This window comes from Echinops telfairi, unplaced genomic scaffold, assembly GCF_000313985.2.
Source record: "Echinops telfairi isolate 266 unplaced genomic scaffold, ASM31398v2 ScPeMD7_7475;HRSCAF=8513, whole genome shotgun sequence".
Lineage (NCBI taxonomy): Eukaryota > Metazoa > Chordata > Mammalia > Afrosoricida > Tenrecidae > Echinops > Echinops telfairi.
This window is the reverse complement of record NW_022111379.1, coordinates 11,571,357-11,585,608: the sequence shown is the minus strand read 5'-3', so window position 1 is coordinate 11,585,608 and position 14,252 is coordinate 11,571,357. Positions and strand designations below refer to the sequence as shown.

The window sequence follows — 14,252 nt, the reverse complement described above, 5'->3', positions numbered from 1 at the left end:
GGGTAGAATTTATCTAAGGGCAAAATTAAGAAAAATGAGAGAAAAAGACAGAATGGAAACAAGAAAATCAGGAAAAAGTAAGATAAATTGTTACATTTTAAAGATTGCAATCAGTAAAATGAAACAAAATGTGTATGAATTGTTGAATAGAAAAACGATTTGCTCTGTCAACCTTCACCCAATTCACAATAAAAAAGTTTGTTTTTAAATCTTTTAAAAAACAAACAAAAAAAGCAGTCATGCTCCTCGTGAAAGCTTCCTTCCGAGTGTGTGCCAGGCTCTCGCTCAAGCTACAAAGACCTAAACCTGTCTTTAATCTATTTCAAGGATAAAACAGACACCTGATGAAATTGATATTTTGACGCTGAATCATGGCTCCGAACAAAGTAGGAAGGCGACAGGACGCGAACCATCATTATCAAAGGAATGGCAGAGCCTCCAAGTATTTTAGGCATTTTTATCCTCCATCATCCAACTGGGAACCCAGGCGTTTTATCACTCTCTTCCCTGTGTCCCTAATAGGCAGAAAGCCACAGAACCCTGGGGAGTTGATCTCATGATTAGAATATAAGCGCTGAGAGGGCAGGAACTGTATTTGGCTGTATTCTGGATCCTGTTCCCTCCCTTACCTTTTTATAAAATTTGCTCTTCTGTTAGCTTATTACACAATGTTTGGCGAGCTCCAAAGGAGGCCTTGGTGGCATAGTGGTTACGAGTTGGGCTGTAATGCACAAGGGGAGCAGTTCAAAGGCGTTTGACTCCTTTAAAGAGTTACAGTCTGGGAAACTCACAGGGGAAGTTCCCCCCTGCCCGTATAGGGTCAATATGAGTCACCATAGACGGGTGGCAGTGGGTTTAGTTTTGTTTTTACTGTGTCAGGTGCTAGACTAGAAAGATGCTTGGGAGAAATAAATTAAGAAAATCAACAAAAAGCTCTGAACGGAATAGAGACAGTTAAATATAGTATGTATCATATTTATCAAATAAGTACTTATCAAATAAGTACATTAGATGATACTATGATACGTGCGGAAACAAAATGAGCTCATTACAATTTCACAGAAGGTGATGGAGATTTTTTTCAACAGTTTTATTGGCATATAATTCCATCATACAATTCAATAGTTCAATCACATCGAGTTGTACAATCATTACCACAATCAGTTTTAGAACTGGTTCTTGTAGTTTCTTTTACTCACCTTTATTAGCTTCCCGTTGCCCCAACCTTCTCTGCCACCCCCCAGAGGACCCATGAATCCAGTTATTATCTCTACAGAGTTACCTATCCTGGATTTCATATGCAGAAAAACATTTCAAAAAACAGACCAAACTACCAAGAGTAACAAACCGATTAAACACCTGATCAAAAAGAAAGCAGAAAACGCTAAAAACGAGAACACATGTCGATGGATCATAAGGGAGATCAAATAATAGGGTGCTGAATGTTAACCTAACTGCATCTGCAACCGTCCACTTCTCAGTGCATTCTACAGGTGCCCCGGCTGTTCACATCCCTCAGGGGCTGAATCCACACACCTGGGGATTATGATCAGCATCACTTCTATCCCTCCCATTTCCCTAAGATTTAAACAATGTAATGGTCTTTCTGTGTTGACATTTCCAGCGCTTTTCTTCTTTTTTCCTTCTGTGCTTAGCAGCGGTAGCATCACTCACCCACCCTTTCTCTCTACTTCCTCAACTACTCGGCTTGTCCTCACCACTCCATGGAAACCACTCATGCTTCCCAGAGATCCCGCTAATGCAGCCGTTCTCGGCCTTCCTCATGCCGAGACCCTTTCATACAGTTCTTAAGGTGGTGGTGACCCCCCAACCATAAAATTATTTTCGTTGCTTCTTCATCACTGTCATTTTGCTATTGTGATGAATTGGGCAACCCCTGTGAAAGGGTCTTTTGACCCCCCAAAGGGGTCGCGACCCACAGATTGAGAACCACTGCTCTAATACAAACCCAGTGGGCACTTATCATGACCTACCTAGTTTCTATGATGTATGGGGGCTCTTGATACTCCTTCTTGGAACCATTATTGTTCCTTGCTTTTCATTTTTATCCTCCTGATCTCCCTGCCTCTAGCTATTCCTTCTCCATTTCGTTTAAAGATTCCTCCCCATGCTCCCATTCCTAACACGATGGTGTCCCGAAAAGGATGGATGCCAGCCCTCCCTCTTTTCCTACTAGAAACACTGCCTCTGCGTGATGACTTCTTTTGATGAGGGTGAGTCAAAAAGTATTGCTATAAAGAATGGTTGAAACTTTCATTCAATAGAAATAGCAAACTGTGAAGCTATTGTTTCTACACATGGCGTTTCCCTCTTAGTCTATACACGTCTGAAGTGTTCTGTTTCCATCTTTACCCTTCCCCTAAAGCAGGGGTGTCAGACTGGTGGCCTGTGGGCCACATGCGGCCCCCAAGGTAATTTTTTGTGGCCCACGATGCTCTGAAATAAAGTGAAAAAATTTTAAATTGTTATGAAGAAGATAGCGCTTAGGGGAGATCAAGGCAATACCGTACACACAATTCCCTCGTTAACCCTTTAACTACTGAAGACGAGTATACATGTGGTCCAGTGCCTTTCATGGGGGCCTGTGGACGTGTATAAACGTGCTGACTCAGTTCTGGCGACGTGTGGAAGTGATATGTCTGCCACTCTCAGTGTCACATAATGGAAATAGATCCCAATAGCGAAAAGGTTAAAAGAGCACTCTGGGTTGTGCTGTTATGAATCATACCTAGCGGCAGCACTAGTTAACAGTTTTAGAGGGAAGCCATTATGATCGTGTATCACGTTTGTCAGCTGTCCAACATTTTTTGTTTTTTATTAGTGACTTTGTTATATTTTCCAGTCACAACATAAGAGGTAAGTGAAAACTAGTAGGAGGAAAGCGCTGGCAAGTTTTGGGTAAAAAAGAATAATTTTAATTTTATAAATACATTAAAATAAAATAAATGTTCAATATAAGAAATTATGTAGTATGTTAATTATCCTATATATATAAGAAATTATGTAGTATTTTAATTATCCTATCCATATTCCTGAATTCTCACTTCAAAATATAAATTTAGCAAAATTTGTAAATGTGATGTGGCCCGCGTGAATCTTGCCTGTTGCACCAAACGGCCCGCGTTCTAATGGAGTGTGACACCCTGGCGCTAAAGGATGCTGCAGTCACAGTGTTCTCATGCATCTGAGTGGCTTCCCCAAACCCAGGGCGCTTATCTGTTTGGGATCAGAGGGGATCTCTTCCATGCCATCTTCACCCTTTTCTGACAGACCGGTTTGCAGGGTTCAAGTGTTGGCCTGTATGGAACCACCACACCTCAAGGGCTCCAGAGAAGATGCTTGATGGTAGGTGGTTAACGGTGTAAGCCTGGAGCTCAGGGGAAGCAGTGTAGGCTGAAGATGATCTTATCGTAGTGAGGTGCCATTCAGCGAGTTGTGAATCACAGCGACCCTATAGCTAGAGGAGCACGAAACAGGTCCTGGTTCTGTGCCAGCCTCACAATTGTTGCTGTGGTCGAACCCACTGCGGCAGCCACTGGGTCAGTTCTTCTCCGTGAGGGTTCTCCTCTCTTTTTGTGGTTCTTCTACTTTGCCAAGCATGATGTCCTTTTCCAGAGACGGGTCACTCCTGATAACATGTCCAAAGCCATCCTTGCTTCTCAGGAACATTCTGGTTGTATCTCTTCCAAGATAGATTTCTTTGTTCTTTTGGCAGGCGATGTAACTTTCAATATTCTTCTCCAGCATCATTATTCAAACGCATCAATTCTTCTTTTGTTTTCCGTAGTCAATGTCCAACGTCCATAGGTAAATGAGGCCGTTGAAAAATACCCCGGATTAGGTTAGGTACACTTTTGTCCTCAAAGTGACATCCTTGCTCTTCAACACTTTAAAGAAATCTTGTGCAACAAGTGTACCCAATGCATTGCATCATCAGGGCTCTGGCGGCATAGTGGTTATGTGTTGGCCTGCGATTCACAAGGTCGGCAGTTTGAAACCACCAGCCACTCTTCAGGAGAAAGACAGGGTTTTCTACTCCCCCAAACAGTTACAGTCTTGGAAACTCGAAAGAGGGCAGTTCCACCATGTCCCATAGGGTCACTATGAATCAACATTGACTCAATGGCAGTGAGTTTGGTTTTAGAGTTTTAATGCATCGTTGGTTTCTTGATTGTTGCTTCCTGTGAAAGGTTGTGGAGGTCAAAGTCATGTACCAGGAAATCAAGAAGACTGTGGCAGTTACACAATCTGTCATTTTGTGAAGGGGTGGAGTCTAGCCTATCAAGCAGGTCATAGCCAATGATGCCTCTGTGTGGGCCTGGCCTTCTCCTGAGGATTCTGGAAACTCCTATCTTTCTCCCTGGAGGTGGGACACACACTTGCACTCAGACATTCCTGATGACAAGCCAGATGGAGCGACGCTGAGAGAGTCAGAGCCCTGGAGCTGGAGGAGCCACTGGATCCAGAAGACTTTCCACCCACTGGCCTGTGATCTTCCTGCACTCAGCGTCATTGTATGTGTTGCATGAGTCTGAAGAGGAATTTATAAACTGGTATTGGACATATGGGCTAATATTGGACTTATGGATTTGATCTGGACTGGGCTGGGATGTTTTCTTGATATACAATTGCTCTTTATATAAAGCTCTTTCTTATACACATATTAGTGTCTCTGTATTTGTTTCTCTAGTCTACCTAGGCTAACACAAAGACAAAGATGTCTTCTGTAGTCTGAAATTGATCAAATGTGCAATCAAGGAGCATTAATGGTTAGTCTCAATTAGAAGTCGAAAGGTGGAAAAACAGTAGTTGGAAAATATGACCTCATTAACAGAAACAAAGCTGATAACTACATGATAGAATTTTGCAAAAGCAACAACTTCTTCAATGAAAATGACTCTCTTCAACAATACAAACATCAACTATACACATGGACCTCACCAAATGGAATACACAGGAATCAAATTGACTATATCTGTCGGAAGAGGCAATGTAATACTTCAATGCCATCAGGCAAACAAGGCCAAGGGTCTATTGTGGGACAGACCATCAATTGTTCATATTCCAATTCAGGTTGTAGCTGAAGAAAATTAAAACAAATCTACAAGAGCCAAGATACAGCCAAAGTATATCTGGTCTGAATTTAGAGAGCATCTCAAGCACAGAGTTGATGAGTTGAACACTAATGAGAGAAGACCTCATAAGCTATGGGATGACATCAAGAACATTATACATGAAGAAATCAAAAGGTGATTAAAGACAAAGAAGATCAACATGGATGTCAAAAAGATTCTGAAACTTGCTCTTGAACAAAGAGCAGCTAAAGGAAGTGGAAGAAATGACGAAGTAAAAGAGCTGAACAGAACATTTGAAAGAGCAGCTCCAGAAAACAAAGCAGCGTTCTAGAATGAAATGGACAAGGACCTAGAATTGGAAAGTCAAAAGGGAAGGACACATTAAGCATATCTCAAGCTAAAAGAATTGAAGACAAATTTAAGCTTCAAGTTGCTATGCAGAAAGATTCTGCAGCCAAAATATGAGTGACACAGAAAACATCCAAAAAAGATGGAAGGAATACACAGAGTCACTGAACCAAAGAAAGAATTGGTCGACATCCAGCCCTTTCAAGAGGTAGCATATGATCAATAACCAATGGCATTGAAGGAAGAAGTCCAGACTGCACTGAAGGCATTAGCCAAAAACATCTCCAGGAATTGCTGGGATACCAATTGAAATGCTTCCACAAGCGGAGGAAACACTAAAAGCATTCACTCGAATGCCAAGATATTTAGAAGACAGATACCCGGCCAACTGAATAGAAGATAACTATATTTGTGCCCATTCTAAAGAAAGTTGACCCAACAGAATGTGGAAATTATCGTCAAACAATACCAATATCACGTGCAAGAAAAATTTTGATGAAGATAATTTTAAAATGGCTGCAGATGAATTTGAACATTCATCTACAAGGAGTTGCCATGAATTAAAGCTGGATTTAGAAAAGAATTTGGAATGAAAGATAATCATAATTAACATCAGAAGGAGGCGTGGCTGAAAGCAAAGAATACCAGAAAAATATTTATTTGTGGTTTATTGACTACGCAAAGGCATTTAACTGTGTGGATAACACTGAAAAAATGGAAATTCTAAAACACTTCTTTATACTCAGGCTGACCTTGTACCTGGACAAAAAGGCAGTCATTCAAACAGAACAAGAAAATATGGCGTGGTTTAAATCTAGGAAAGGGATACATCGGTGTTGTGTCTTTTCTCCATGTTTATTTAATCTGTAGGCTGAACAAATAATCGGTGAAGCTGACTTTATGAAGAAGAATATGGCATCAGGATGGGAGGAAGGCTTATTAATAAACTGCCATGGTAGCCATTCAAGGTCAGCAGTTCGGAACAATAGCTGCTATGCAGAAGAAAGATGAGGCTCTCTACTCTGATAAAGAGTACGGTCTTGTTACTGAAGATTTGAATGCTATAGCCAAATAGGTGAAGTCAGATGATGCTCAGCTATCAGAAAGAATGGTGTCTAGAGTCTTAAAGGCTTGTCTTAAAACAAACAGCCAAGTCTACTAAGCCAAGTCTGTGTGATCCAAGGATTGTAAATAATAAAATCTAAATCAAGAGGAGGGAGCAGTCTTAGAGCTTAAATTCTGAATGATGAGCTTTCAGAAGGCGATGGATGACAGTGGAAGCCCCAAATTCATTTGTAGGGTCCCCACATGGAATAAGCCTCTGGTGAATCCCCACTGGCAATAGTCCAGAGATGTGAATAGCCCTGCTGTCAGACAGACAGCATTGTAAAGTCAATTATGGTAGATGTAGTTAGGTACAAATGTAACACTCTGTCATTAGATTTCCCTTTTTAAAAATGATTTGGGATTTAATACAACATATTCCATATTTCATTCACGGCAAGTAGAATTGTACAATTGCTATCACAATCAGTTTCCAACTATTCTTTTTCTACATGGACTTCATCTCCCTTTTACTCCACCACCACCACCACCACAGCACCCCCCTTCCCCCAGAACCCCTTATTCTACTTGCTATACTTATAGGTTCAACAATCCTGGGTTTCATATAATGAACAACGCAAGAGCATATAACACACCTTCAAGAGGGTGCCCTCCATTGACATAACAGTGAGATACATTCTACTATGAAGGGACAAACCAAACCAAACAATACAAACCAAAAGTACCGAAAATTTGGAAACCGGATCAGGTCCAGCCCACATCATAGGAGGTGGGATGGGGGATAGGGGGTCTATGGACAAAGATTTCACTGTTCAAGTCAGATTCATACCTTTGTTCTCCTATACTCCTCTCTCCCAAGAACTCTTGTTTTGTGACCACTTTCCTCCCATCCCTCAATTTTAGGCAGGGGGAGTTTGCTTGAGACTTATTTCTTATGCGGTTCCACAAATGAATCTTGGCTTCCCGCTGTCATCCACTGCCTCTGCACACCAGAGCCTCACAATGTAGGCTCTCATACTGATCCCTCCTTCGACTTTGGATTATATGGAGTCCAATCCTTCGGTGATTGATGATGGTGCACTTCTTCCATGTGGACTTAGTTGACATCTCTCTTAGATGGCTGCTTGTTTGTAGACAAGCCTTTAACCCCACACATTATTTTATCTGATAGCTGGGCACCATCTAAATTCTTTGCCACGTTTTGCTCTAGCACCTGTATCTCGTGTTCCCTTCCTGAAGGCGGGTGTTGAGCAGGACCATGATGTAAGAACTAATTGTTCTGAAGTTGGAGCTAGAACCCATTCCTGGATCTATGCTTTTTTTTTTTTTAATTTGCTATAACTTGGGAGTTAATGCCTATGTCATATCATAGCACAGTTCAATCACGTCAAACAGAATTGTATATTTGCTTCCATAATGAGTGTTCAAACATACTTTTATTTCTTGGATTCCTTGACACCATCTCCTTTTTATGTTCTGCACCCCTCTAAATCCTACCCCCCTCCAAAAACAACCCCAAACCTTGTTCTATTTGCTTTTCCTGTAGGTTCAGAGTTCCTGGGTTTCATTTACCAAAAAATAAAGAACACAACTTTAAAGGTGATGCTCTCCTGAGATACAGCTAATGAGAATGAGAATAAGCAATATAAACCAGAATGACCTTCACAGATCATTGTCCAATTGGGGAGCTTTGACAATGTCTACAGATATTTGTGGTGATCACAACTCGAAGTGGACAAGTATCTTGCTACTGTCCTCTAGTAGGCAGAGGTCAAGAAACCTGGTAAATTCCTTGAAATATTCAGGCCAGCTCTCCACAACTAAAAAGTAATCTGGCCCCAATCCCAAGAGTGCTAAGGTTGAGAACCCCTGCCTAATAATGAGAGCCGAGGTTCGGCACTCATAGATACTAAGAACTAAGCAAGAAACACAATTTGGGGATTTGACAGACAGCATATATGAGACTTGCATGTACTTCTCTGATCCAATTACTGAGACATCTGTAAAACTACTATATTTGAGCATTCCGAGAAAAAGATAAAACTACAGCAGATCCAGTATGCTGTGCAAGCTACTTTGCCCAATAACCCTCCCAAGCCCAAAGTGTGTGCAGTAAAGAAGGTTGCTACTTAGATGTAGGAAACCTCTGAGAGGCCCCTGTAGGATAGCCGCAGGGTTTTCGCCTAAAGCCATTCCCTCTTCTGCTGAAAAACACTTGGCTTTCACTGGATTCTAGTAGAGACTGGAACATAGTGACATCAGCAGGCCTGTCTGACCTGAGCCGCTGATCACGAACCGACCACATGCTATAAGGTTGGGCAAACATACAAACAATGGATCCTCAATTCAAAGTTGTAGATACAAAATCAGGCTTGAGCAGGTTATGAAGCCAATTAAATGGCATTGGTAAATAGCTCTCCAACTCTAGGGCTTCATGAGAGGCCATCTGATACAATCTGGCAGAAGAAAGAAAATCTGGTTTTAAAGATGGATCTGTACAGTAGGCACCAGCGAGAAGAGGATAGCAGGGATCGTATCATTCCATTCAGGAGTGGCTGCAAAAGAACATGGTGAGAGCAGTCCTCCTAATTAGGAGAACGTTGAGCAGCACATCTAGATGTCCACTTTACCTTGAAGGAGACACGGGCTGAAGGGTAGATGTACAGTGACTCAGGGGTGGTGGCTACTGGCTTTACTTGTTGAACAGACTTGGGATGCATACTATTGGAATATGGTAACAAAGAAATCGGTAGAAGACATCTATGATGGGCTTCTCAAGATCTCCGTATACTGGAAGATTTTTATGTCCTATGTGAATGTCTAAAGGCATCCACTAAAGAGAAAAGTCAGAAATCAGGTGGACAAGACCCATTCTGTGGATGTTGGTCAACTTCTTTATTCAACTCAGACCTTTTCTGATGGGCCATGTAGAAGCAGGGATGACCGCTATTCATGAGCTCAGCAGCAGGGACATCCCTTTCCAAAGCAGAAAGCGCAGTGTGCCAATAGCAGATCAATACTGAGTCATCGATACGGCGTCATACCTTGGGGCAGTGGGGACATGTTGATTACGTCAGACCTCTTCCATGCAGGCATTCGATCAAGGTGCATTGGTAATTGATGCTGATGGAGATGTGAAAGTTGGGAACCAAGAAGGATCAGCAGTTAGGAAATAATGATGAACACGGTGAGATAGAAATGATGAGAAGATCCCCTGATAGAATTTTGTGAGAGCAACGACCCATTCGTTGCAAATACCAAATACCTCTTTTCAAAAATATAAACAACATCCTGGCATTAGAAAACCAAAAAGAAGAGCACCCTTAGCATATCTTTTTTTAAAAATCCATTTCTGTGTTCACAACACAGAAAGCATCAAAGAAGATGAATGTACAGTCAATACACCAAAAAAGAATGGATAGACATTTAACCATTTCACGAGGCAGCATATGAGCAAGAATCAGTGGCATGGAAGGAAGAAATCCAAGCTGCACTGAAGGCATTGGCAAAAATCAAGGCTCCAGGGATTGATGGAAGGCCAACTGAAATAGTTCAACAAAGCAATGCACTGCTGCAGATGTGCATTCGTCTGTGGCAACCAACTGTAAGCAATCCACCTTGCTGTCTATTCCAAACAAAGGTGAGCCAACAATGTTGAAATTAGAGACCAATATTATAAATAAAACTTGGCTAACAATACTTTTTTAAAAATCATTTAAGCAGTACATCAAGTGGGGACTGTCAGAAATTCAAGCCAGATTCAGGAGATGTGAAATGAGGGTATCTTTGCTAACATGAGATGGATTTTAGCTGAAAGTGGAGAATACTAGAATGATGTTTACATGTGTTTTATTGACGATGCAAAATCATTAGACCTGTGGATCATAACAAATCATGAATAGTAGAACAAAGAATGGGAATTCCAGGATACTTCATTGTACTTATGTGGAACCATACAAAGATCAAAAGCAGTTGCTTGTAAAGAAAAAAGGGTCCGACATGGTTTAACATCAAAAAGATGTATGTCAGGGTTGTTTCATCATACTTATCTAAGAAACTGGACTATATGAATAAAAATGTAGTATCAGGATTGGAAGAAGACTCATTAATAACCTGTGCTATGCAGATGACACAACCTCGCTTATTGAAAGTGAAGCAAATTGAAGCATTTCCTAGTGAAGATTAAGGACAACAATCTTCACTATGGATTATGCATCAACATAAGGAAAACAAAAATCCTTACACCTGGATCCGTAAGGAGCCCTGGTGGAGCTGTGAGTTAAGTGTTAGGCTGCTAATCACATGCTTGATCGTTCAAACCCACCAGCTGCTCCATAGGATCAAGCTGATACTGTTTGCTCCTATAGAGATTTATAGTCTCAGAAACCTTATATAGGGTTGCTCTGAGTTGGAATCCACTTGATGGGACCAATATTGGGATCAATAATCTCTGAGTTGGAATCCACTTGATGGAACCAATAATCAACATAACGATAAACAGAGAAAAGAATGAAATTGTTAAGGATTTAAGTTCACTTGGATCCAAAATCAATATTAGCAGCAGCCAGAAAACCCAAGCACATGTTACACTAGACAAATCTATCTGTTGCAGAAGATCTTTAAAGTGTTTAAAGAACAAACCCATCACTCCAAATACTAAGGTGTGCCTGAACCAAGCCACAGTATTTTCAATTGCTTCAAATGCATGTGAAAGCTGGACAATTAATAACAAAGACCTAAAAATGAATACTTTTGAATTATTGCTTGGTGCAGAATATTAAATATACTACAAACTGCCGGAGAATGAACAAATGTGTGTTGAAAGAATAGCCGGAATGCTCCTTGGCAGGGAGGATGATATGCCTTCATCTCATGCTGTTCAGTCATATTATCAATAGGAATCAATTCTTGGATAAAGACAACATGCTTGGTACTATAGACAACCAAAAAAAGCCTAACTCACTGCCATTGATTCAATGCCAACTCAGACTGATTATGTAGAGCAGGACAAAACTACCCTTGTGAGTTTCCGAGACTGTAACTCTCCGCAGGAATAAAAAGCCCCATCTTTCTCCTAAGGAGTGGCTCGTGGTTGTGAACTGCTGACCTTGTGGATTGCTACCCAACCCTAACCACTACACAACCAGGGCTCCTAGTATTGTAGAGGGTAAGTTAAAAAGCAGGAGACCCTCAAGGAGATGGGTTGACATAATGGCTGAAACAACGGGCTCACACAAAGGAATGATTGCAGGATGGTTTATAGGATCAGGCAGTGTTTTGTTCTCTTGTACGTAGGGGTCCTGTGAGTCAAAACTGATTCGAGAGCACCTAACAACAATAATTTCCACGGAAGGTTAGAGATTGGTTCTCCCCCTCCCTTTGTTCCTCTTTCTGCTTCCCCTAGGTGAACTACCATCTGCGAACTCAATGGAATGCCGTGCTTCCAAGATTCACCATCGTAGTATCCTAGACAGGGTTGCTTCTCACTAAGGATCTCATTTCACAACCAAAGTATAAGGTCGCGTGCCTAGAATTCACTAATCTTATTTTACTAATTTACAAGGAGCAATGACCATGAATCTTGGTGGGATGGTCTGTTGAAGGTATAATTACAACACTATCTATGCGAGGGCACTGGGAGATTGAGCGCAAACCTAACAGAGGCTAGTCTTTGAACCAGTGACCGACAGATGGTGCTGTTACTCTTTTAGCCCCCAGCTCCCAGGTTCGGGAAGAGCTAGTAGCCTTACTCGCCTAATAACCCACTTGAATACTTCTGTTTCTTTTCTCCGTAACTTCGGACTCTGACTTAGAGGTTTGGGTTTCTGTCTTAGTTTGGATTCTTGTCCTAGGACAAGGTCTTGGGTGCAGGTGGTTTATCTAGGAGGTGATTCCAGAAAGCACAAGTCAAGGAGTGAGAAAAGGCATTCAAAAAATGAGAAAGGTCAAGAAAATATATGCTGATAAGCGAGTGAACACCATGGGAGACTAAGGCTAAACCTCCCAGAGACACACATTTGTTTTGCTTTGTGTTTTTAATCATTTTATTAGGGGCTCATACAACTCTTATCACAATCCATACATACATAAATTGTGTAAAGCGCATTTGTACATTCATTGCCCTCATCATTCTCAAAACATTTCCTCTCCACTTAAGCCCCCGGCATTAGGTCCTCATTTTTCCCCTCCCTCCCTGCCCCCCCTCCCTCATGAGCCCTTGATAATTTATAAATTATTATTTTGTCATATCTTGCCCTGTCCAACATCTCCCTTCACCCACTTTTGAGAAACACATTTGTAACAAGCCTCAGAATTGTCCTCTTGGAAGATGGGAAGATTGGGCACATCACCACCAAATCCAATCCCACAGGGCAATTAACTCCTGGGTTTTATTTGACTTTGGCAGAGCAGGCTTTTGCCGTTATCAGAGAAAGCTCAGAGGAAGAGAAAGGAGATGCAGGAAAGCTGTTATGGTGTAAGAACTCTCTACCGCACCTGCGGATGAACTCAACTGGACTTAGGGGAGATGGAGCCAGGCAGCAACCACATCTGCAATAGTTCCCAAAAGAGATAGGCTTTCATGCAGGTGCACAATAATGGTCCCATTGAATGAGTAGTTGACAGCCAGGAAGGGAGTTACAGTATTGGGAGCCATCACTCTCAATTAACAAGGGAAGTTTGGTTTTTGCTACATCATCAAGGCAAGGAGGGCCAAATCTGAAATCCAGAAGAATCACTGGGGTATCACTTTGCTCTTCCAGCTCCAATTTTTCATAAAAAGCTCACCGGCACGGAGTTGATTCTGACTCATGGCGGCCCTATAGGACAAAATAGAACTGCCCCTGTGGGTTTCTGAAATTGTAAATCTTGACTGGCATAGAACGTCTCATCTTTCTTCTGCTTGAGTAGCTGGCGGTTTTGAACTGCTGATCTTTCAGTTAACAGCTCAACATGTAACCCACTATGGCACCAGGGCTCCACCATCTCCAATGTTGTTATTAGGTACATGGAGTCAATAGTCTGATTCATAGCAACCCGACAGGACAGAGTAGAACTGCCCCTGTGGGTTTCCGAGACTATAACTCTTTAAGCCCTGTCTTTCTCCTAAGGAGCAGCTGGTGGTTTCGAACTACTGACCTTGTGGATCACAGCAGACAGGTCACTAACCCACCCAAGGGGAGGGTATTTTTTATATCTCCACAGGGAAAGAGGGACCAGACTCCAACCCAGTGCTCCAGGATGTGAATGCAACATGCCAGTGTGGAGTAGGGAACCAGTGGAGAGGTCTGAGGGGCCGGCCCCAATCCCAACTACTATGTGGACACCTGCCCCTCCCCCCAGAAGAATTCATTTCATAGGACGGCACTGAATCTGCAGCTCCAGGAGAGGGACATATCTGATCAGAGCACACGGGAGGGGGAGAAGGGGAGAGTGGAGCACATCCTGGCCCACTAGGCCTTGAGGACGGTGCTCCTGATTAGAGCAGCCAGTCCACAGAGAGGACCACATGGCCAGTCCCACTATGAGACACGACGTCCCTCACTGACCCATAGTCCTACAGGGGACAACACTGGAGACACACTGTGGGAATTGCGCCTGATCTGATCCTGCCACACTGAGGCAAAACACTAAGGGGGTACAACAGAACAGCATGGTAACGGAGTGGCGAGGTCCCCAGGGAATGCCGAAGGTAGACTTTGGGGCCAGGGCTTGGTGCCCCAACAGACTGGACTGGAAAACACT

At 42.2% G+C, this 14,252-nt stretch overlaps 1 protein-coding gene across 1 annotated transcript in view; it reads left to right on the top strand.

Annotated features, from left to right (window-relative positions):
- Positions 1-14,252, top strand: part of RCN2 (reticulocalbin 2) — a 33,952-nt gene that overhangs the window by 876 nt on the left and 18,824 nt on the right. The gene's annotated exons all lie outside the window — the stretch shown is intronic.